Source organism: Salmo salar, chromosome 07, assembly GCF_965601325.2.
Source record: "Salmo salar chromosome 07, fSalSal1, whole genome shotgun sequence".
NCBI lineage: Eukaryota > Metazoa > Chordata > Actinopteri > Salmoniformes > Salmonidae > Salmo > Salmo salar.
In genome coordinates this window covers 54,843,318-54,869,466 of record NC_138297.1, presented here as the reverse complement: position 1 = coordinate 54,869,466, position 26,149 = coordinate 54,843,318, and the positions used below count along the sequence as shown (strand labels likewise).

Here is a 26,149-nt window from a genome sequence, read left to right as displayed (position 1 = left end):
CTCCTGAACTGTAACCATAGGCCTACACAGCACAGCCATTGGTGAGGCAGCACACAGAAACGTTTTTGCAAGCGTAGAGAAGGCCGGGGCTCAGGTTTGAAATATCCATTGCGATGTGTAGTGCAGCCTAGTTTTATTTACACCATCCTAACAGCTATCATAGAAATATAACTTGCGTGGTGCTTCTCTGAGCATACACTTCGTAGCCTGTAGCCTCTAGGCTAGGGATCATTTGATTGAGACCACACTAAATAGCCTATAGGCGCACTTGATTATGAGGGGTGGCATCGGACACACATCGATATACTGTATAGCATAATAAGCAACTAATTTTAAAACACTGAGAAATACACACATTTCATGAAATGCAAATTACATGACCCTCCCCTGGACTAAATTGAAAAACGAAATACTAAATCATCCCCTTGAGTTAAATTGAAAAAGCATGAACCCATTTTCCACCAGGTACCCATTCGGTACATTTCGATCCATCCCTTACTATGAACTACTGGTTGATCACAACGCAGTTAGAACATAAATAACTACGCAATGACATTTAGGTCTGATAGTTTTAAAATAAACTGTGAATCAGGCTTTATTAATATATGTCTATACCATTCAACATTTACCACTAAAGTCTAATTATTCAAAGAGACAACGAAAATATTTGTTCCAAAGGGAAATCTTTATTTTCATCAGTTCATCAAAGCAAACATTCCTACAGTATCTAATAGTAATAAAACAGAACACATCACATCTAACACTGATACAACCTCAGTCTACAGAGAGGATTGATACATGAACTCAAGCAAAGCCCCCTGTTAGTCTACATGTCAGTGATCAATAAGACAGAGAACATCTGATCTCAGAACAGAGTCAAAGCAGAGGAACCAGCAGCCTCTCTCCACAGGGGTGTGTGACTGAGGGGTCCTACCCAGAACAGTCAGCCCTCCTCAAGGTCTTGGTGACTGGAGTCTGGGATTTCTGCTGGGCTTCACAGATCACCTCTCCTGCCTTGGTCCACTCCTGGCCAGTGAGAGTCAGGGTGCTGCTCCAGCTGTATAGGCCATCCTTCTCCAGAACCCCAGGATTGGCCTCCTGCTTCTGGCTGGTCCCGTCCACTTTCCAGCTCAAGGTCCAGTCTGAGGGGAAGCCCTTGTTGGCCAGACACGTCAGTGTGGCTGTTGTTGTACTGGACAGTTCCTCACTAGAGGGGGGCAGGACGGTGAGGGTGGGGGCACTGTTACCTGGAACAAACAGAACACATCAACTAAGTAACTACATCAAGTACAGCTACAGTAAGAGATTATCTTCAGCAAAGTACACATCAAAATAAAGTGAAGTGGAAATGCCCTCGAAAATTGAATGTAGAAGTTAGATTGTTTAAAAGATGTGTAGAAAACACTAAAGTAATATGATACAGCAGATTTATGAACCAAACAAGTATAAAGTGGTTAAATAACTAGAGTTACTAGTCATATGGTGTCAGGTATACATGTTATACAGATATTGTTTAGGAATGGATCTGATCAGAATAACCTAGTCATATTCATAGTATTTTCATCACATATCAAGCATGTTGGATTATGAAGTCAGTTACAACCATAACTGAGACCCTTTGTCTTCACACTAACAGTGAAGTCTACCATGAATACAATGCAACAATGATGAATATTATATGCAATACTATTAAATAGTTATTTACCAGAATTAGGAGTTATAGTCTGCAAGTATACAAATCAGATATACAAATAAACCTACAATTTATCATTTTGATTCAATAAATTTTAAATAAGGCTCAGTCAAAAGCTAAATTTACCAAAGATATTTGAGATTGAAAGATCTGAAATCGCACGCAAACAGTAATACACAATGAACAACTATATTCAATATTATTAAATAGTTATCATAACAAAATAATACTCTGCAATCAACCAAGCCACACATTTAAATGAACACCTACATGTGAACATTTTGGTTAAACAACATTTCATTTGAAAGAATGCTTCGTCAAAAGTAATAGAAAAAAACGCTATTTTTTAGAAAGTAAAAAATGTAAAATCACAATATTTTCATAGAGACAGAGATTAAGAAAGTAAAATACCCCCCACAATTATCAGAAAGAAATATCAAAGAGCGTGTTACTTACTTCCAACATCAAGTCTGGTGCCGCTACCAAAAGTGCACCACAGTGATACAATCCATATTACTGCTGGTACAAAAACCTCCTGACCATTGGGGAAGCTGAATTTCTTTAGACTGTGGTTCAAATCATTAACTATGCTATGTTATGAATACTTGCCAAAGATTATTTTATTTTGTTCATTTGAAATAAAGTGTTTTTTGTTTTTTTCCCCAAGGTTTTTGCAAAACTTTCTGTTTGCTCTACATTTCCTACAAGGTGCAGTATGTTTTATTCATACAACTAATCTAAAATGTAAACTAATCACTCTCATAGTTGAAGGGCAGGTCAAATTTGATTAGATGTAGTAACATACTTATTTATAATACTAATATTTTAACTGGCCATAGTTTGTGTAGGCCTTGTGTATTTTTTCCCAAAATCATGTAAAAAGTTTTTTTTTAAATCCTCAGTATCGAGGCAAAATTTATAATAAACAAGACATCGAAAGGTGAATAAAATGTGTTCTTTACTTACTTCCAACATCAAGTCTGGTGCCACTACCAAAAGTCCTCCACAGTGATACAATCCATATTACTGCTGGTACAAAAACCTCTCTGTGTTGTGATGCTGCAGCTGTTACAGTGAAGATCACTCATACAGAATCATAATCAACACTAACACACTTTAACATCTTACAGGTAGAACAAACACTTCATATAAGCTGTTTCTAGGTAATAAAAATATGAATTGTATCTTAAATCCAGATATTAGTCCTTTTTCCTTCCTCTGTGTATCAGGTGTTCTCCTAGTCTGGAGGTACAGTCCAGCATTAGATCAGTGTTGCTAGTATTCCTCCATATTGTCCATATGAAAGACAACAGCAGCAGCAGTAGTGATAGTGATCCATGTTGTATATTCCTTTATTAAACATGTTGATCTCAGATTTAACAGTGGTGGTAAAGTCACAGAGGACAGACAACACTACCAGAGGAATCCTACCAGCTTTAGTTTAGAGAAGTGTTCACTAACTGATTAGAGGAACTTACATCAGAGACCAAGTATGAGTGAACAGACAGTTCATTATATCTGATCATCATCAGAATCAAAATATAATGGTGGTGTGACATAAAAGTTGCCATACATTAGTTATCCAAGTAAACAGTTGCTGTTTGATGTTGTAAAAGGGGCAGTAGGTAGCTAGCGGTTAGAGTGTTGGGCCAGTAACTGAAAGGTCACGATTTTGAATATCCGGGTCGACAAGGTGAAAAATATGTTGATGTACCTTTGAGCAAGGCACTGGCAGACCCTGGTCTCAAACCTACTCTCCAAGGATGACTCAAGGGGAGTTGGAATATGCAAAAAACACATTTCCAATTCACACATGGGCATAAAACACACATGTATGTGTGAGAAATAGGACAAATTTAAGCACCCACCTAAGTATTATAAAAGAAAGCTCAACCAAGCCAAAATATATTCTGATGGGATACTACTTGGAACCTGAAATAGATTTGAAACATTAATTTGCATGATGCATCTTCCCTGCTGCTCTAAGAGCATTTATATCCCAGTGAGTTTACCACTTCATGACTGAGAGCTGTTCTTCATGACAACAGAACCCACAACAACCATTACTTTATTCACCATATTCATCTGGACACTTATCTGCTTTGAAGGTTACAATTTTCAGAATGTTTTGTTGAAAATGAAATAAATCTACACCGTAGACATGTATATCAATGTTACTATTTCTATTCAGAATGATTCATTACTATATGTAATATTTCACTCATATAAATGTTTTTAATCTCTGTTTCAGAATCCAGAGGACAGTACACTGTGACTCAGACTCCTACAGTGAAAGCTGTTCTCCCAGGACAGACAGTCTCTCTGAACTGTAAAACCAGCAGTAATGTTTACAACAATGACGTTTTAGCCTGGTATCAACAGAAACCTGGAGGAGCTCCTAAACTCCTTATTTACCGTGCTACAACACTTCAGTCTGGGACTCCATCTAGATTCAGTGGCAGTGGATCTGGGAGTGACTTCACTCTGACCATCAGTGGAGTCCAGGCTGAAGATGCAGGAGATTACTACTGTCAGAGTTACCACAGTGGTAATGTGTTCACACGGTGATACAGAGCCGTACAAAAACCTCCCTCAGTCAGACTGCACAGTGACTGTACTGCTACAGCTGGGACCTACTGCAGGTGCTGAGGGGGAAGAGACAGTGACATGGAACACTCACTGAACTAAAATACACTGAGCTAAATATATCAGTGATGCTGACTATAATGTAAACGTATCCACCTTTAAAGAATTCCTGAAGTGACACCTATAGGTCCAGACGACATAAATAGTCCGTCCCTTTTGCTATGGCTAAAAAACATTTTATTAACATTTCAGACACTAAATTGAACGGACTCAATCTATGTGAAATAATGTCTCAGATTACTTCAGAATAAATATCCCAGTCTCTGTTAGGTCCCTCAGTCAGGTAGTGAATTTCATGCTAAGATTCAACAATATTTACTGAGATCATATAACATGATCATAACCCACTAAAACAACCTGATATTCTGTCGTACAAGAGACAGTGACATGGAACACTGGTTAGTGAAGTCAACTTTGAATATGTTTAGAAAGCATCACTCAGATCACATGTTACTCATCATCATCATCATCATCATTGTAGTGGACCTCCAAAAGTTATTTGAAGTGCTTAAATACCCACAATACCATGTAGAGAAGTAAAGAAAAAGAAAGTGATGTTACATCAGCATCAGCACCATTAGATACAATCCCCATATGAACCTCACAACCAAATATTGATGTGATCATCTAGCATAATATTAACTGTTTTGATGAGCAGGTTACTGACTGTAAGATCTGTGAATGAGACATGACGCTGGGCTCAAACAGACATATTATCTGTCATCAATTACATGATGGCATATCTGTTATGTCTCCCTCCCTGAATCCACCATAGAGGTTCAAACCAGTCACTCCCTCACATCTGGCCCAGTCCAGGGTATTTCAGGCAGTGAAACTGTTCATCTGCTAGACTGAATGCTGTGGGAATGAAACTGAGATTTACATTGAACAGATAGATGTGATTGTGGACAGTGAGGAGGAAGGAGAAGAGCCGAGTGTAGTCGGAAGATGTGTGTTGAGGAAGAATGGCGTCAGACATGATGAAGGACAATCTGGACCAATAAGAGTGACATTTTTTGAGAATGTGGACCCTTGCCTTTTGGCGGAACCAGTTGTGGTTTCATGGTGGGACAGAAAGGAGTTGGGGGTAATTGAATTAGTGAAGGTAACCTGTAGTGGACTTGTGGATATTTGTTTGTTTCTTCTGATCAGAGGGGCACTCCATATCACTCAACTTGGGCCAAGATCTGTTTCTTCCTTTGCGTTTAAAAACAGGGCACCATTGAAAGGGCTGATTTCTAGGGTAGCATTAAGTGTGAATGTAGCGATTGAAGCTGAAAATTCCTGGTGTTTGTGACGCCCGCCGTTTGGTGCGACGCAGACCCGTTGGTGAGCGTGGTGAAACAGAGGAGTCATTGTCAGTCCTTTTTTTTGAGCCAGACATGTAAGGATATATTAGTTATCCTGTCAGAGCTTTTATGCAGAATCCACTGCACTGTTTCAGGTGCAAAGTTTATGGTGATGTTGCAGCAGTGTGTGGGAGGGAGATTCCAAGATGTGGGAAGTGTGCAGGAGGGCATGGGACAGAGGATTGTGTAGTTTCGGTGGATAAAGTTGCGTGTGTCAACTGTAGGGGTACTCATGCTGCTGGAGGTCTGAAGTGTCCGGTACGAGAGATGCAGGTTGAAGTGGCCATAGCCAGAGTAGTGCAGAGGGTGTCATATGCTGAGGCAGTGAAGGAAGTGGAGGAGGATGAGTCAAGGGTCAGGGATCCTGCGAGGATCACAGTGAGTAGTAGATTTGTGCCAGCACAGAGGGATAGAGTAACGAGTGAGTTATGCTTCAGTAAGGTTGTCTTCTTAGAGTTCATAGCAATGGTTATCAACTGTACCACGGGATGGTAGGTAAATCACAGAGATTAGATGTTGTCGTGGCAGCTGCAGAGAAGTATTTGGGTATATGAGATTAGACTTCAGCAGAGTTACAGGGTGTGTTGAGTGGTGGTATCCCGTCCTCCCAGGTCGTTGGCATGGTGCAGGAGCAGATAGGGTCAAAGTAGTGGAATGGGGTAGTGGGTTTAAATGTGTAGGTGGTAGCTGAAGAGAACTACCTGGGTGTAAATTTTTTTACTGCAGAAGAGTTAACCTGTTAGGGCTAGGGGGCAGTATTGACACGGCTGGATAAAAAACGTACCCGATTTAATCTGGTTACTACTCCTGCCCAGTAACTAGAATATGCATATAATTATTGGCTTTGGATAGAAAACACCCTAAAGTTTCTAAAACTGTTTGAATGGTGTCTGTGAGTATAACAGAACTCAAATGGCAGGTCAAAACCTGAGAAGATTCTGTACAGGAAGTACACTGTCTGACCATTTCTTGAACTTCTTTTCCATCTCTATCAATTACAAAGGATCTCTGCTATAACGTGACACTTCCTACGTCTCACATGGTCTCTCAGAAGGCGGCAAAAAGCTGAATCGTGGCTTTGCAGGCTCTGGCTGAAACAAAGTAGCGCGTTTGGGTAGTGGCTGGCTACAGTACTGTGAGACTCAGGCTCGTGCCCGCGTCGACCGAAAGCTTTCTTTTCGTTTGTCTGTTTACCTAAAAGGATATTCCCGGTCGGAATATTATCGCTTTTTTATGAGAAAAATTGCATAAAAATGGATTTTAAACAGCGGTTGACATGCTTCAAAGTACGGTAATGGAATATTTAGATTTTTTTTGTCACGAATTGCGCCATGTGCGCGACCCTTATTTACCATTCGGATAGTGTCTGGAACGCACGAACAAAACGCCGCTATTCGGATATAACGATGGATTATTTTGGACCAAACCAACATTTGTTATTGAAGTAGCAGTCCTGGGAGTGCATTCTGACGAAGACAACAAAAGGTAATCAAACTTTTGTAATAGTAAATTTGATTTTGGTGAAGGCTAAACTTGCCGGGTGTCTAAATAGCTAGCCCGTGATGGCTGGGCTATGTACTTAGAATATTGCAAAATGTGCTTTCACCAAAAAGCTATTTTAAAATCGGACATATCGAGTGCATAGAGGAGTTCTGTATCTATAATTCTTAAAATAATTGTTGTTCTTTTTGTGAACGTTTATTGTGAGTAATTTAGTAAATTGTTAGTAAATTCCCCAGAAGTTAGTTCTGAACGTCACATGCCAATGTAAAAAGCTGGTTTTTTATATAAATATGAACTTGATTGAACAAAACATGCATGTATTGTATAACATAATGTCCTAGGGTTGTCATCTGATGAAGATCATCAAAGGTTAGTGCTGCATTTAGCTGTGGTTTGGGTTTTTGTGACATTATATGCTAGCTTGAAAAATGGGTGTCTGATTATTTCTGGCTGGGTACTCTGCTGACATAATCTAATGTTTTGCTTTCGTTGTAAAGCCTTTTTGAAATCGGACAGTGTGGTTAGATTAACGAGAGTCTTGTCTTTAAATAGCTGTAAAATAGTCATATGTTTGAGAAATTGAAGTAATAGCATTTCTAAGGTATTTGAAAATCGCGCCACTGGATTAGACTGGCTGTTGCGTAGGTGGGACGAATTCGTCCCGCCTAGCCCAGAGAGGCTAATGGGGAGGTGATTTTATTTGTATTAAAGAGTGGTATATAAGTGTAGGGTTAGTTGGTGTGTAAGTTTATCCTTTTAGGAACAGGAATAATGAAGATAATTTAATGTAGATACTGTAGGCCGTGACTGGCCATACCTTTTAGTACAGTAGGTGGCAGTGTATACACCTTTAAATTGGATGCAATCCGCCAATCCAATCCCAAAGAAGAAGAAGAAGAAGAAGAAGAGATCTTCAACTACAGTTTCCCTGGGGATCAATAAAGTCTGTTTGCATAGTGATGATGCTCTGCATAGACAGCACATGCTTCAGTGATCTGGTAGTGTTTATAGCCCTGTGAGTTTAACACTTCATGACTGAGAGCTGTCCTTCATGACAACAGAACCCACAACAACCATGACTTTTATCACCATCTTCATCTGGACACTTGCTTTCTGCTTTCAAGGTTACAGTTTTTGGAATTTGTTGTTTAAAAATAATTACATCTACACAAAGGTATAACATACAGTATATTCATGTTAATATTTCTATTCAGAGCTATTCATTACAACATGTAACATTTATTTAATATAAATGTTTTTATTATATTTTCCAGAATCCAGAGGACAGTACACTGTGACTCAGACTCCTGCAGTGAAAGCTGTTGTCCCAGGAGAGACAGTCTCTCTCAACTGTAAAACCAGCAGTAATGTGTATTCTAATAACTACCTATCCTGGTACCAACAGAAACCTGGAGGAGCTCCTGAACTCCTTATTTACTATGCTACAACACTTCAGTCTGGGACTCCATCTAGATTCAGTGGCAGTGGATCTGGGAGTGACTTCACTCTGACCATCAGTGGAGTCCAGACTGAAGATTTAGGAGATTACTACTGTCAGAGTTACCATAGCAGTGGTCATGTGTTCACACGGTGATAGAGTCGTACAAAAACTTTGAATATGATTAGAACGCATGATACAAATCACACGTTCTCCAACGTCCTCATTATCGTCCTCATCATCATCATCATCATTTATATCATCATCATGGTTGTAACTGGTTATATTGGTAATGAACTGAAAGTGTGTACAAAAGTTATGAGACGTTTTGAAACACATTACCAGTCCATATGCAGAGTAAGATCTACAGAAGTAAAAGAAAAATGATGTTAAATCATCATCAGCCCCTCAAACCAAATCCCTACATGCACTTCACAACCAAATATTGATGTGATCATCTAGCATGTATTAACCCTTTTCATGATCTGTGAATGAGACATGATGCTGGGCTCAAACATGAGACACATTTACGTAGAGACATACACTACACACTATCATCGTAAAGTATAATATTTTTTTTATCTGTCATCAATTACTTGGTGCCTTATCTGTTATGTTGTAACAATGCCTCTCGATGGAGGGGGGTGTGTGGAATCAGGAGCAGGAGAGCAGAAGGGTTCCAGGAAAATCAACAGTTTAATTGGGCGCTCCGAAAGCGCAACGACACACACAGGGGAGAAACCTTGACTCCGCTAGCCACAAGCAATATGTCCATGGTAAACACCTTACATGTACCCTACAGCAAATAATCCCGCACAGCCTAACCTGCAGCGGGGAAATATAAACCCACCGAAATCAGAAAAACAAGACACAGGTGTGTAAAACCAGACAGAACTAAATGAAAAGGAAAATGGGATTGGTGGCAGCTAGTAGGCCGGCGACGACGACCGCCGAGCTCCGCCCAAACGGGGAGAGGAGCCACCTTCGGTGGAAGTCGTGACATATATGTCCCTCCCTGAATCCGCCATAGAGGTTAAAATCAGTCACCTCCCTCACATCAGTCCCAGTCCAGGGTGTCAGCGAGTGACACTGGTCAAGTGCTAGACTAGTAGCTGTCGGAGTGAAACTGAGATTTACATAGACAGGGCTGGGTGGTTCTGCTTGTCCCAGAATAGACCAGCACTGTCACCAGATGTTCAGCCAGGGGGAAGAGACAGTGACATGGACCACTGACTGAACTAAACAGTGGCGGTCGGTGCCATTTAAGATGAGGGAGCATGATTATTTTTTTGTATGTGTATTGGCCTTATTTCTATTACAGCATATTGGATGACTGTCATTGATATTCCATTCACCCAGTTTAACATAGATTGGTTTAGGCTACTAAATATTTCTTGCATTTTCCCTATACCCATCATGAGGTTCCTACAACCTAGCCTATGAATTCAACGTAGGTGAACACAGCTCGAGAGAAAGATTTGTGGTGACAGGGACACATGGACAGACAGTGACACATTCAATACTGCCTTGCACACTCTTGCTGACCTAGGGTGTAATCATTAGTCCAACAGTTGCAAACTGTAAGGACTGAAGCCGGACAGGAGAAGCAGGTACGGGGAGTCAGACATTTATTAGGGAACAGACAAGGAAGCAAGACAGGAACAGTGTCGGAACACGGACATGAGACAATAAATCCCGAAGCAGGGAACAGAGCTTGGGAACAGACAGATATAGGGAAGGCAATGACACAAGTAACTGAGTACACGTGAGTCAAATGATCGCTGATGCGTGTGACAGGGGGGAAGGCAGGTGTGCGTACTGATGGTGGCTTGAGTGTGTAATGCTGGAGATCCTGGCGCCCTCGAGCGCCAGGGGGAGGAAGAGCGGGAGCAGGCGTGACAGAAAACAATAGTTTCTAATGGACAAATTCATGTATGTTTACTCCTGTTTCGCTCCGTTTCCTTCCATTTAAGAAATTTTTTCAACAGAATCGGCGGAATGAATACACCCCTGATCACATGCAAACAGTTCACTTTCGTAGCCACATACAAACAGGTCGTTGTATTCATTCTCGCATAGTGGACTTCAATGTTCAACATATCAGCTGTCTGTGACCAGGTGAAAAAACCTTTCCTAGCCAAACCTTCATATCATAACCGCAGCTAGCTCACCATATTAGCTAAAGTAACGTCATAGTCAACATAGCTAATATAACTAACGCGTTAGTAAACCCGCTACAATCATGCAGTACAGTGTACAGTCAGAAAGCAGTTTAGCAGTTACACCAGCAGGCCCCAGTGGCAATACATTAGTCAAACTAAAAGCTTACAATGCATTCGGAAAGTATTCAAACCCCTTGACTTCTTCCACATTTTGTTATGTTACAGCCTTGTTCTAAAATGGTTTAAATAAAACCATTTCTTCAGCAATCTACACACAATACCCCATTATAACGAAGTGGAAACAGTTTTTAGAAATGTTTGCTAATTTATTCAAAACTAAAAACAAAAATACCATATTTACATAAGTATTCAGACCCTTTGCTATGAGACTCAAAATTGAGCTCAGATGAATCCTGTTTCCATTGGTCATCCTTGAGATGTTTCTAAAACTTGATTAGAGTCAAACTGTGGTAAATTCAATTGATTGGGCATGATTTGGAAAGGCACACACCTGTCTATATAAGGTCCCACAATTGACAGTGCATGTCAGAGCAAAACCAAGCCATGAGGTCGATGTAAGTGTCCATAGAACTCAGAGACAGGATTGTGTCTAGGCACAGAACTGGGGAGGGGTACCAAAACATGTCTGCAGCGTTGAAGGTCCGCAAGAACACAGGGACCTCCATCATTCTTATATGGAAAAGTTTGGAACCACCAAGACTCTTCCTAGAGCTGGCTGCCCGGCCAAACTGAACCCGATGGTCACCCTGACAGAGCTCCAGACTTCCTCTGTGGAGATGGGATAACCTTCCAGAAGGACAACCATTTCTGTAGAACCCCCCCAATTAGGCCTTTATGGTAGAGTGGCCAGACGGAAGCCACTCATCGGTAAAAGGCACATGACATCCCGCTTGGAGTTTGCCAAAAGGCTCCTAAAGACTCTCAGACCACGAGAAACAAGATTCTCTAGTCTGATGAAACCAAGATTGAACTCTGGCCTGAATGCCAAGCGTCACATCTGGAGGAAACCTGGCACCATCCTACGGTGAAGCATGTTGGTGGCAGCATCATGCTGTGGGGATGTTTTTTAGCGGCAGGGATTGGGAGACTAATCTGGATCGAGGCAAATATGAATGGAGCAAAGTACAGAGAGATCCTTGATGACAACCTGCTCCAGAGTGCTCAGGACCTCAGACTGGGGCGAAGGTTCACTTTCCAACAGGACAACAACCCTAAGTACACAACCAAGACAACGTAGGAGTGGCTTCAGGACAAGTCTCTTAATGTCCTTGAGTGGCCCATCCAGAGCCTGGACTTGAACCCAATCAAACATCTCTGGAGAGACCTGAAAATAGCTTTGCAGCAACACTCCCCATCCAACCTGACAGAGCTTGAGAGGATCTGCTGAGAAGAATGGAAGAAACTCCCAAATACAGGTGTGCCAAGCTTGTAGAGTCATACTGTTACGATAATTAAGTTATCAATGTTCTTAAACCGAACTTCAATGAAACTACTCAGTCTGCCCCCCCAGACTGTGTAAGATTCTGGTTGAATGAAGCAGATGGATACCCAGCCTACAAGGGTCAAAACCATGATTTATGAGAGCTCTGAAATTCATACAATGCACACAGCCTTTTATATTACCACAAACACACACACACACACACACACACACACACACACACACACACACACACACACACACACACACACACACACACACACACACACACACACACACACACACACACACACACACACACACACACACACACACACACACACACAAATAAACTTACATCAGTAGAGAACTCCACCCCGCTTTGGGCGGTTGTATTTTTCCACAGTACCCAGACCACCTGTCTCCTTATCTTTTGCCAACCTAGCCGTTTTCAGGCAGTTGTTCCCCTCCATAACTTAGGGAGGCCCTGTTCCTGTTCCTCTCACAGGGTCGTCTTATCAACTATGCCCTGTTCATTTTGAAATAGTAACAGTGTCTTACTCACACACAGAATTGGAATATAGTTTTTAACCCATTATTATAGCCTTATAATTTCGAATACATTTCAACAGGTTATATGGTTTCTGAGTGAAATCATTTAGTCAAACCTTTAATCATATAATTTCCATTACACATACCCAAGAAGACTTGAGGCTGTAACCGCCGCCAAAGGTGCAACAAATTCTAAAAAACAGTTTTTGCTTTGTCATTACAGGGTATTGTGTGTAGATTGATGAAGAAGAAAAACGATTTAATCCATTTTAGAATAAGGCTGTAACGTAACAAAACGTGAACGAAAAAGTCATTGGCTCTAAATACTTTCCTGAAGGCACTGTACCTTGACTTGGAAGAGTTCCAGTGTTGGTTTGCCATGGTTACTGTTGGCAGCTAGAGAAGTTGCCCAGGAGAGTAAAGGATTTAGTCTAAATGATCTGTTTTTTGGACATGCAGCGCGTGGCTCTCTGGCTGTGTTGCAGGACAGCTGGGGAACAGTAGAGCCACCACTAAATTTACTTGATTATGTCAATGGTGTTCGTAATAGACTGTGCTCTGCTGCTGAAATGGCAAAAGAGAAACTGGAAAGGGCACAAGTAAAGATTAAGCATATTTATGACTGTCGGTCTGAGCGTAGACAATTTAGCTCTGGTGACCAAGTTTTAGCTCTTTTACCTATTTGTAGGTTCTTCTTTGCAGGTTAAGTTCACTGGTCCTTTCACGGAGGTGCGCAAAGTGTCTGAACAGAACTGTCTGATTGCAATTCCTAAGCGCAGGAAGGCCACCCAACTTTTTCATGTGAATTTGTTGAAAACTTACTACTCTCGTTCATCGGCATCAACTCCTGTTAAGTTAGGTGATAGTTCACTTAGAGTTGGTTCTGTCCTTTCTGCATTCTCAGTTGCCCTAGAGTCCGTTTCACCTCATATGTTGTATGAGGAGGAGAGTTCAGCTCCTGATGATGGTGTTTTTCAAGGCCATTTAAAATTTCAGAACTTTGGGGAATTTACAGTGGTGTAAAAATACTTTAAAGTACTACTTAAGTAGTTTTTGGGGGATATCTGTACTTTACGTTACTATTTATATTTTTGCTAACTTTTACATTCGCTTCACTACATTCCTAAAGAAAATAATGTACTTTTTACTCCATACATTTTCCCTGCCACCCAAAGTACTCGTTACATTTTGACAGGAAAAATGGTCCAATTCACACACGTATCAAGAGAACATCCCTGGTCATCCCTACTGCCTCTGATATGGCAGACTCATTAAACACAACTGCTTCGTTTGTAAATTATGTCTGAGTGTTGGAGTTTACCCCTTGCTATCCGTCAATAAAAAGAAAATATATATATAGTTCTGTCTGGTTTGCCTAATATAAGGAATGTGAAATTATTTATACTTTTGCTTCTGATATTTATGTACATTTTAGCAATTCCATTTACCTTTGATACTTAAGTATATTTTAAACAAAATACTTTTAGACTTTTACTCAAGTAGTATTTTACTGGTTGACTTTCACTTTTACTTGAGTCATTTTCTATTGATGTATCTTTACTTTAACTCAAGTATGACAACTGAGTACTTTTTCCACCACTGGGAATTTGCATGCTCTATTGAGGTAAACGTATTGACAGTAATCCTGCTCTGTTTTCTGATACGCTCTCTCGTACTCATCTCATTGAGCATGATGTTGATGTTGGAGCTGCTCAGCCAATAAGACAGTGCTTCCATCGTGTTCAACTGACAAGTGCAGGCACTTAGATGCAGAAGTCAAGTACATGTTGGATAACGATATTGCTGAACATTCTTGTTCCAGTTGGGCTTCACCTTATCTGTTAGTCAAGAAGCCTGATGCATCTTTTAGGCCATGCACAGACTATCGTAAAGTTAACAACATTACGTAGCCTGGTTCCTTTCCTCTTCCTTGTTTGGAGGATTGTGTTGATCAAGTGGGTTCTGCAAAATTTGTGAGCAAGTTCGATCTTCTAAAAGTGAACTGCCACATCCCATTGTCTCCTAGAGCAAGGGAGATTTGAGGTGGGATCTGTTTTTGCAGCTGTACAATTTGGACATTCGTCTTATTAAGGGCAAAGAAAATGTCCTTGCCGATGCCTTGTCCCGTGCCTCAATGCCGTAGTTTTTGTCATTGTTTTGGATAACTTGCCTGTGCTCTTCTGTCTCCCTCTTGCTTCCCCGGTTCTGTCTCTCTTTCTCTCACTCTTAAAGTGCTCCTTAGGATCCAAGGTTGCTGAGGTGAGAGAGGGAGGGGCAGCCTTAAGGGCAGAGGTGTGTCTGGGGGTTTAGCTGGGTGTTTTTATAAATAAGGAGGCCAGTAGGCAGAGCTTATTTGGCGCACCTGGGCCTGCAGGCTATAAAGGGTAGCCACATTAGCCAAAACTCTCACTCTTCCCTGACTGGCAGTCATAGCCAGCTAGCTAACATAGCATCCCTCTGTTTGAGCCGGGTGTTTGAGTAGGCAAAACTAGCTTGCTGCATTTGCTAGATAGCCAAGTAAGTGAAAGTGAAAGTGAAAAAAATTATGAAATATAGCTATCTCTCTCTCTCTCTCTCTCTCTCTCTCTCTCTCTCTCTCGCTCATCCTTCATTTTTTATAAATTAATTTGTTCAAAACTGTTTAACCTGATATGGATAGGGGCAGTATTTTCACGGCCGGATGAAAAAACGTACCCGATTTAAACTGGTTACTACTCTGGCCCAGAAACGAGAATATGCATATTATTAGTAGATTTGGATAGAAAACACTCTGACGTTTCGAAAACTGTTTGAATGGTGTCTGTGAGTATAACAGAACTCACATGGCAGGCAAAAACCTGAGAAAAAGTCAACCAGGAAGTGTAGGATCTGAGAAATGTATTTCTTCTTTCTAGTCCCATTCGAAACTACAATATCTGTGCTGTTACGTTGCACTTTCTAAGGCTTCCATTGGCTGTCTAAAGCCTTCAGAAAGTGTTTTGAGCATTCCCCTGTCACTGGGCAGAGTATAGTAGCTCAGTTTCTGAGTGGACTGCCTGGGGACAAAGAGATTGGATATGTGCGTTCCTGCGAGCACGCTGTTTTTTCTTTTCCTCCTTGAATGAATACACTATTGTCCGGTTGGAATGTTATCGCAATTTTACGTTCAAAATACCATAAAAATGTATTTTAAACAGCGTTTGACATGCTTCTAAGTACGGTAATGGAACATTTTGACTTTTTGTGTCTCGAAATGCACTTGTGCATTACCCTTTGGATAGTGACCTGAACGCACGAACAAAACGGAGGTATTTGGACATAACTATGGATTATTTCGAACAAAAACATTTCTTGTGGAAGTAGCAGTCCTGGGAGTGCATTCTGACAAAGATCAGCAAAGGTAATACAATATTTCTAATACTAATTCTGAGTTTAGGTTGCCCCGAACTTGGCGGGTGTCTGAATAGCTCGCCGTGATGGCGAGCTATGTACTCAGAATATTGAAAAATGTGCTTTCACCAAAAAGCTATTTTAAAATCTGACACAGCGATTGCATAAAGGAGTTCTGTATCCATAATTCTTAAAATAATTGTTATGAATTTGTCAACGTTTATGATGAGTATTTTTGTAAATTCACCGGAAGTTTTTGGTGGGAATACATTTTCTGAACATCACGCGCCAATGTAAAAAGCTGTTTTTGGATATAAATATGAACTTGATTGAACAAAACATACATGTATTGTATAACATAATGTCCTAGGAGTGTCATCTGATGAAGATCATCAAAGGTTAGTGCTTCATTTAGCTGTGTTTTGGGTTTTATTGACATATATGCTTGCTTGGAAAATAGCTGTGTGGTTATTTTGGTCTATGTACTCTCCTAACATAATCTAATGTTTTGCTTTCGCTGTAAAGCCTTTTTGAAATCGGATAACGTGGTTGGATTCAGGAGAGGTTTATCTTTCAAATGGTGTAAAATAGTCGTATGTTTGAAAAATTGAAATTATTGGATTTTTGAGGTTTTGTATTTCGCATTGGCTGTTGGCTAGGGGTTCCGCTGGCAGAACGGGGTTCTGCTAGCGGAACGCCTAGATGTAAGAGGTTTAACTTATGTCTTTCTCTCTCTTTGTGTCAAATACTCACCACATGTTATGCACTGCAGTGCTAGCTAGTTGTAGCATATGCTTTCAGTACTAGATTCATTCTCTGATCCTCTGATTGGGTGGACAACATGACAGTTCATGCTGCAAGAGCTCTGATAGGTTGGAGGATGTCCTCCGGAAGTTGTCATAATTACTGTGTAAGTCTATGGAAGGGGGTGAGAACCATGAGCCTCCTAGGTTTTGTACTGAAGTCAATGTACCCAGAGGAGGACGGAAGTTTGCTGTCCTCCGGCTACACCATGGTGCTACCCTACAGAGTGCTGTTGAGGCTACTGTAGACCTTCATTGCAAAACAATGTGTTTTTATAAAATAAAATATGTGACATGTGCATAGATTTTGTATAGTTTTATCTAAAAAGGATAACCTTTAAATGTTTAACTATTTATATTTTTATGAAATTCATTGAGGAGGATGATCCTCCCCTTCCTCCTCTGAGTAGCCTCCAATGGAACTAAAATACACTGAGATAAATATATCAGTGACGATGACTATTATGTCAACTTATCCACCCTCATGTTAAATCATTCCTTAAGTGGTAACAACCGTATGTCCAGATTACATATGTCGTGTTTTTACTATGGATTAAATGATATGACATGCTATTTTATAAAATAATTTCTCAGTTATTAATATTACCTGATTAAACTAAACATGTAAATGTCATTAACTAGGAAGTCGGGGCACCACGGAAGAATGTTTATAGAGCTGTTGTCTTCCGAATAAATTCTTAAAGACCTGGTAATCTTTTATATCAATAGCAGTCAATTATTAATCATCACCATATTCAGTCTCATCGGAACCTCGTAAAATTCTTGGTTATCTTCACGAACCCTGGCTAACAAGTTGAATCAGCTATACAAAATGTGGTTTAATTATTTATTTACTAAATACCTAAATTATCACACAGAATTACATATGCACAGGATGGATCATACATTGATTACTAATTATGTCATAAAAGAACATATCGGGCAAAACCGATATGACGGCTGGTTACACAAAGAAGGGGGGTTGGGTTTGATTGAAAGCACGGGACGACTGAGGAACAAAAGGATTGGGTCTCTATCGGACCTTCTGAAGCTATGCTATCGTAAATACAGAATCTTATGCATTCTAAATATCCGCCCATTCGGAAAAGGAAAATGCAAGAAATATATTTACTCTGAGCTGCGCTTCGATAGATTGGTCAAAGATGGAAGGCTGGGCTGCCCAGCAGAGATCTCCCTTGTCCTTGGTAGAACGGATACGTTCTAGTGCCCTGTCGTCTGGTGATAGAACGTGCACGTTGCCGTACCCTGTTGTCTGGTGGTACGATGGATACGATGTAGCACCCTGTCGTTTCGAAGAGATTCTCCATCCCTTCCCAGGCCACGCACATTCACAGCTGCTGCTGATAACTCGACGTCTAGGATGTATCACTTCTTTAGTGAATAAGAGTTCAAAGTTCATACCAAGTCACCATATTTTAAGCTCATGCTATATTTTGGCTGGTGTAGTCACATTCATTCTTCCAGCGTGGCGATCGTCACTTCCACGTTGAAATTCGCCCTTTTAAACGTATAGACATCAATCCTCACGTCATTGGGAACACAATGTTAATTTAGTTAAGTTGATGTCGTTCAACCATTCGCAACCAGAGCTCACGCTGAGGTTGGCTTAGTTCTGTAGTTGATAATAGCCCTTCTAAACGTATGAACAGCAGTCCTCACGTCATCGGGAACATAAGAGGTTGACTTTCGCCAATGGGCTTTTGTAGTGGGGGAGAGAAGGGTGTGTTTCATAGTTCACAACCAATGCCTGTTCACTTGGGCGTGGCCACTGAGTGATCAATGTTCACTCATGAAAACAATTCTCTCATTTAGAAGCTAAAATTACATTTAATCATTTCACAAATAGTTTCATATTTAAACATTTAAATTGCACAACAATTCCATGTGAATCTGATATCTAGAATGTGTAGACTTCCCAAGACACAGTTTATGTCGTCCTATCATCAGTAATAATGTCTCAGACGACAACTGATCTGACATCATATTCTTTAAGTACCAACGGACACTTTCAACTGGTTGGATTACATAAAGATTGTTATTTTCCCCGAGCTTTTGATGTTACAAATACTCTCTCTATGTTAACAAAAAGGCTTTCCAAGAGTCCATTCTGTAGAGTGGAGAGAAAAAGGGGGAAAGGTATTCATGGCAGGGGGGCCATAAACTTCCCGCCAACAGGGCAACGTCATGACACAAAAATATTCCTCCCATTTTGTTATGGTCAACCTGAAAGAGTTAAAATGCAAACATTGCTTCAACATGTCACACAATATGCTGAAAGGAATCTGTATATGTTCAATAGTAATGTCTCACAATATTTCAGAATATAACCTCCAGTCTCTGTAAGATCCCTCTGTCAAAATCTACTATATTTATTGAGATGGTATAACATGATTATAACACCTAATCCCTAAAACAGTGTTTCCCAAACCTCTCCTTAAGTACTTGAGGAAGTCCACATTTGATTTTATTCCAGAATTAGTACAGATGATTTATCTAATGAGGGGCTTGCTAAATAGGTGACCATTTGAATAAGCTGTGCTAATTCTGGAACACGTCGAATACTGTAAGTGGACTTTCTGGGGAGACTTGAAGAGAGGTTTGGGAAACACTGTCCTGAAATGACCTGTGGTGCAGTCAACACAAAACGTCTCTCCTGCAACGCCCTGCTCGAACCTTCCAGTGCCTTTCCAGCCTTGAATTGAGCCCAGCTGAGGCTTGTTTACCAAGCAAGACCATGATTGGCTGGGCAATCAGCCCCACCGCTTAAAAATGCTCTTGCTCACACAGATCTCTTCAATTACAATGTCTCTGTGGGACTAAGACAGTCTGGGGTGTATGTATTAGTTGTACACTGTAGCAAAACGTTTTGCATTGTGTAAAGATTTGAAACGAATACGTGAGTTTCTATTGGACAAATTCCGCTAGGTCCCTCCCCGTTTTGTTCCTTTTGCTACTGTTTGCTTCTGTTTGGTTCCGTTAGGTTCCGTTAGGTTCTGTTAGGTTCCTAGTGAATACACCTCTGGGGGTGTATTCATTACGGAAACCGTTTACCGTTTAAGAACCAAACGGATACTTTATTGCTCGGCTTAATGAACTTTAGAGGTCATAATGGATGTAACTGAAGTCAATTTCTAATGTGGTGTAACTGGGAATAATATTAAAATGTTTTATTCTACTTTTTCTTTATGTTGTTGTTTTCTCTTACTGATGTTTGGTTTTATGTTGTTTTTTTTATATTATTAATTATTGTCCATTTAACTATTCTTGATATCCCAATTTGTGCCCTGCTTGGACATTGGTATTGTAGTGGTCACGTCCTGTTTTTTTTGTTAAAAAAAAGAAACAAACAGAAGAAAACGAGAGTTGCAATTGGAAAAATTCAGATAGGTCCAACCCTGTTTCGTTCTGTTCGCTCCCTTTTAAGAAACATTTTGCAACAGAACCGGCAGAAATGAATACACCCCTGTTTGCATAGATTGGACACTTTGCATAGACAAAACATGCTTCAGTGCTCTGGGAGGGTTTATATTCCTGTGAGTTTAACACTTCCTGACTGAAAGCTGTCCTTCATGACAACAGAACCCACAACAACCATGACTTTTATCACCATCTTCATCTGGACTCTTGCTTTATTCATACAAGGTATAAGTATGATGATTATCTAAGTAATGATAATTGAGTAAGTAGTCATGCTTATCTCAGGGTAAATATATTAATTGTTTTGTTTGTTTCTCTCACCACTCAATATTCAGAATCCCGAGGACAGTACACTCTGACTCAGACACCTGCAGTGAAAGCTGTTGGCACTGGAGAGACAGTCAACATTGGCTGTAAACTCAGCAGTAGTATATACAGTAATTACTTAGCCTGGTACCTACAGAGATCTGGAGAAGCTCCTAAACTCCTCATTTATCAGATAAACAACAAGTTCACTGGGACTCCATCTAGATTCAGTGGTAGTGGATCTGGGAGTGACTTCACTCTGACCATCAGTGGAGTCCAGGCTGAAGATGCAGGAGATTACTACTGTCAGAGTTTACACTACCCCAACAGTGTCTGGGTGTTCACACAGTGATACAGAGCCGTACAAAAACCTCCCTCAGTCAGACTGCACAGTGACTGTACTGCTACAGCTGGGACCTACTACAGGTGCTGAGGGGGAAGAGACAGTGACATGGAACACTGATCAGTAGAGGAAACATTGAATAAGGTTAGAAAGCATCATTGATCACATGTTCCACATCATCATTATCATGGTTTTAACTAATTATATTTGTCATGACCTAAAAGTTCACTTAAAAAGTGTGATATTTTGGAACAAAATGTTTGTATTTATTTTACCTTTATTTTCCCAGGTTAGTCTCATTGAGATTAAACATATATTTTACAAGAGAGTCCTGACCAAAATAGTGGCACACAAGGTTTTACACACAATTACAATATGAAATGCAAAGCACTACAGTTCAAAACCATAAATGTACACATTGAGAAGGCAATAATTATTTGGGGAGATGTGGTGCATTTAGGGGTCAAAACATTGACAGCCCCCCACTTCATTGTCCACTATAGTTTTTACCCTAGCTACAGTAGTCAGTCAAAGAGACGAGCTCCTGCAATTTCATGTCCCTTTGAAGCTCCTTCCAAGTGGAAGGGCCAGAGAACTGGAACACTTTTTCCCCCCAGCACTGTACAGGCCTTAGGTACAGTCAACAAGATACAGTCATGTGTAGACGATAGTTGTCATTTGTCTGCTGGACAATGTAGATACACAGGTCAAATGGGAGCTATTACCAGTCATCATGAGAAGCCAAACAAAAGGTGTTATGACCTCTTCATTACTTCAGACACCAAAACAAGTCCTCATTTGGACCTCAACCAAATGTCTGATTTAAATGGATGTATTTATCTACAGCAAAATATTAACTCTTTGTCCTTAGTAGGTTACTGACTGCTAGACCTGTGAATGAGACCTGATGCTGGACTCAACCATGAGACACATGTATACTATCCAACTACTATATACACATACTACATAAAGTATAATACACCTTTTTTCTGTCATTAATTATATTATGGCATATCTGTTATGTCTCCCTTCCTGCATCCACCATAGAGGTTAAAACCAGTCACTCCCTCACATCTGGCCCAGTCCAGGGTATTTCAGACAGTGAAACTGTTCATCTGCTAGACTGAATGCTGTGGGAGTGAAACTGAGATTTACATAGACAGGACTGTGTGGTTCTGCTTGTCCCAGAGTAGAGCAGTACTGTCACCAGATGTTCACTCTGTCCCCAGGGGGTTAGAGGTAGAGAAGATCTGGGGGAATTTTATGGAGTAGTCTACACTACATATTGTTGAAAACCATTGCTAAAACATGTAATTTAATAAAATCATATTAAGAATTAAGCATTGGAAGCATACATATGTTATGGAAAGTAACTGTTTAGCAGTGTGAGTTCTGAGAATAGATCTTAGAGGTTTATTATCAAATGTCACTCATTATTATCACTGGTATTGATGCTACAGTATAACTGGATCATTCAGTTGTAGAAATGATTAGAGTATTTGTTGGATCAGATGCCCTTTTAACGCTGTTTGAAAACATGAGATTAGCTATATGCTACAATGTTAAATAATGAAAGAAGCTGATTGATATAAATTAGTATGAAATGTGCTGCCTATTCATGAGATAGTGATCACTGGAATCATACTTAAATCAACTCCTGGGGTGATATTTCAATCAAAACAAGCTTTATTTAAACTTAGAGGCAAGAAGACATGTACAACTTAATCTCAAAATAGTTCATTTATCACACAGCACTACTGATATTATTCACTATTATACTGTAACATTCAGCTCTAAAACACTAAAACACAAACACCATGTGGGGACTCTCTAGCCTCCAGCAATGGCTTTTAGACACTACAGTGACTTCTCCGGAAGGCGGCCGAATCACTGGTGTCGTCGTGGGCGACCCTGCAGGTGTACACCTCTCCCTCTTCCCAGCGTGCCTTGCTCAGGGTCAGGGTGCTGCTACGGCGGCCGCCCTTCTCTTCCTCTGTGGTGGTCAGGCTCCCCTCCTTCACCTCCGCCCGTCTACCTCCCAGCTCACCATCGCCCCCTGTGGGGAGTAGCAGCTCAGCAGGCAGGCCAGTGTGGCTGAGCCCCCGGAGAGATGCTCAGAGGACGGGGGGAGCAAAGACACTGCAGGCCTGACAGAGGGACCAGCTGGAGAAGAGGAGAGGGGAGAGGGTCAGCTACTACTCTATAACATTAGGAGAGGAGTGGAGATAAATGTATGTTACATTCATGCTCTACAGTTTAGCACATCAAGAGCAACAGAACACTGGGAGGAGGTTCCCTGGACACAGATGAAGACTAGTCCAAGACAAAAAATCACTTCATATAGTCTGGATACAGTATCATTTAATATTCACAATTTTAAATAAGACATGAAATATCCATATGAATTTATGTAAAATCGACTCTGAGATACAAGCCCAAAATGACCTCAAAATATAATTCAGAGCTATAGATGAGGTTCACCTTCAAACCATGTCAGTGTTAACATTTACTATGAATGCAATACAAAGTGTTGCTTATATTATGAACATTTAACATTTAAGTAATTTAGCAGACGCTCTTATCCAGAGCATCTTACAAATTGGTGCATTCACCTTATGATATCCAGTGGAACAACCACTTTACAATAGTGCATCTAAATATTTTAGGGGGGGGGGGTTAAAGGATTACTTTATCCTATCCCAGGTATCCCAGGTATATAAATAGTCATTGCTAAATTTCAACAGAAAAATGAGGTGATATTCATTACAGTATATCAAAATGTGCTCTTTTTAATCACATGTTAGAATGCTTATGGTTTTATTGCCAAATAAACATGGTGGTATGTGAACAATTCTCTCACTTCGGTGACTCTGCCCTCTACCAATCCACCGATCTGTCCACAAAAATCTCTAAAAAGAAATAGCCTAAAAATAAGATTTTTTTCTGGAGAAGATGATAACATCTCATAACATTGTTCTGGTGAAGTCTCCGTACAAAAACCTCCTTCACACAATATTGAGAACCTTCATAGGCAGAGCACTCTCAATACCACCCTAATAGTACTGAGGTACTAGTATAATACAATAGGGACTGATAGTACTGAGGTCCTAGTATAATACAATAGGGACTGAGGGTACTGAGGTACTAGTATATTACAATAGGGACTAATTGTAACGGCTGTCGTCGGAATGAGACCAAAGCGCAGCGTGGAAAGTGTTCATGATGTTTTATTTTCACAAAAAAAAAAACTCAAACAAAAATACCAAAAAATGAAATGAAAGTGCACAGTTCTGTCAGGTACAGATACGAAACAGAAAACTACCCACAAAACACAGGTGGGAAAAGGCTACCTAAGTATGATTCCCAATCAGAGTCAACGATAGACAGCTGCCTCTGATTGGGAACCCTACTCAGCCAAAACAAAGAAATATACAACAGAATGCCCAACCCATATCACACCCTGACCTAACCAAATAACCATATAATGGCTCTAAGGTCAGGGCGTGACACTAATTGTAACGGCTGTCGTAGAGAGGGGACCAAAGCGCAGCGTGTCGATTGCTCATGATGAATATTTATTAACTCAAAACACTAAAGGAAAAATAACAAAGAGAAAAATGAAAGCACACAGTTCTGTCAGGTACATAAACTAAACAGAAGACAACTACCCACAAACACAGGTGGGAAAAAAACCCTAATTAAGTATGATCTCCAATTAAAGACAACGAGTACCAGCTGCCTCTAATTGGAGATCATCCCCCCAAAAAACATAGAAATAGAAAAACTAGAACTTAAAACCTCTTACATCTAGACGTTACGCTAGCGGAACACCTGCTCCAATATCCAATGATAGGCGTGGCGCGAATTACAAATTCCTCAAAAATACAAAAACTTCAATTTTTCAAACATATGACTATTTCACAGCATTTTAAAGACAAGACTCTCCTTTATCTAACCACACTGTCCGATTTCAAAAAGGCTTTACAGCGAAAGCAAAACATTAGATTATGTCAGCAGAGTACCAAGCCAGAAATAATCAGACACCCATTTTTCAAGCTAGCATATAATGTCACCAAAACCCAGAAGACAGCGAAATGCAGCACTAACCTTTGATGATCTTCATCAGATGACAACCCTAGGACATTATGTTATACAATACATGCATGTTTTGTTCAATCAAGTTCATATTTATATCAAAAAACAGCTTTTTACATTAGCATGTGACGTTCAGAACTAGCATACCCCCCGCAAACTTCCGGGGAATTTGCTAACAATTTACTAAATTACTTACATAAACGTTCACAAAAAGCATAACAATTATTTTAAGAATTATAGATACAGAACTCCTCTATGCACTCGATATGTCCGATTTTAAAATAGCTTTTTGGTGAAAGCACATTTTGCAATATTCTAAGTACATAGCCCAGACATCACGGGCTAGCTATTTAGACACCCGGCAAGTTTAGCACTCACCAATATCAGATTTACTATTATAAAAGTTTGATTACCTTTTGTTGTCTTCGTCAGAATGCACTCCCAGGACTGCTACTTCAATAACAAATGTTGGTTTGGTCCAAAATAATCCATCGTTATATCCGAATAGCGGCGTTTTGTTCGTGCGTCCCAGACACTATCCGAATGGTAAAGAAGGGTCGTGCGCATGGCGCAATTCGTGACAAAAAAAATCTAAATATTCCATTACCGTACTTCGAAGCATGTCAACCGCTGTTTAAAATCCATTTTTATGCCATTTTTCTCGTAAAAAAGCGATAATATTCCGACCGGGAATGTCCATTTAGCTAAACAGAGGAAAGAAAACAAAGGTTTCGGTCGACGCGGGCACGAGCCTGAGTCTCACAGTACTGTAACCAGCCACTACCCAAACGCGCTACTTTGTTTCAGCCAGAGCCTGCAAAGCCACGATTCAGCGTTTTGCCGCCTTCTGAGAGCCTATGGCAGCCGTAGGAAGTGTCACGGGACAGCTAAGATCCTCACTCTTCAATAAACAGAGACAAGAAGAACGACACCTTGTCAGACAGGCCACTTCCTGAATGAAACCTTCTCAGATTTTGGCCTGCCATATGAGTTCTGTTATACTCACAGACA

At 40.3% G+C, this 26,149-nt stretch overlaps 2 pseudogenes across 1 annotated transcript; one reads left to right on the top strand and one right to left on the bottom strand.

Annotated features, from left to right (window-relative positions):
- Nucleotides 1-664: 664 nt before the first annotated feature.
- LOC145879949 (Ig kappa-b4 chain C region pseudogene) lies at nucleotides 665-2,955 on the bottom strand (annotated as a pseudogene). The gene is made up of 3 exons (XR_014392826.1): nucleotides 2,946-2,955; nucleotides 2,660-2,776; nucleotides 665-1,247 (listed from the first exon to the last, which is right to left on the bottom strand). The product of XR_014392826.1 is annotated as an Ig kappa-b4 chain C region pseudogene (transcript).
- Nucleotides 2,956-8,242: 5,287 nt separating this feature from the next.
- Nucleotides 8,243-25,989, top strand: LOC145879948 (Ig kappa chain V region 3547-like; annotated as a pseudogene).
- The last annotated feature ends 160 nt before the right edge of the window (nucleotides 25,990-26,149 follow it).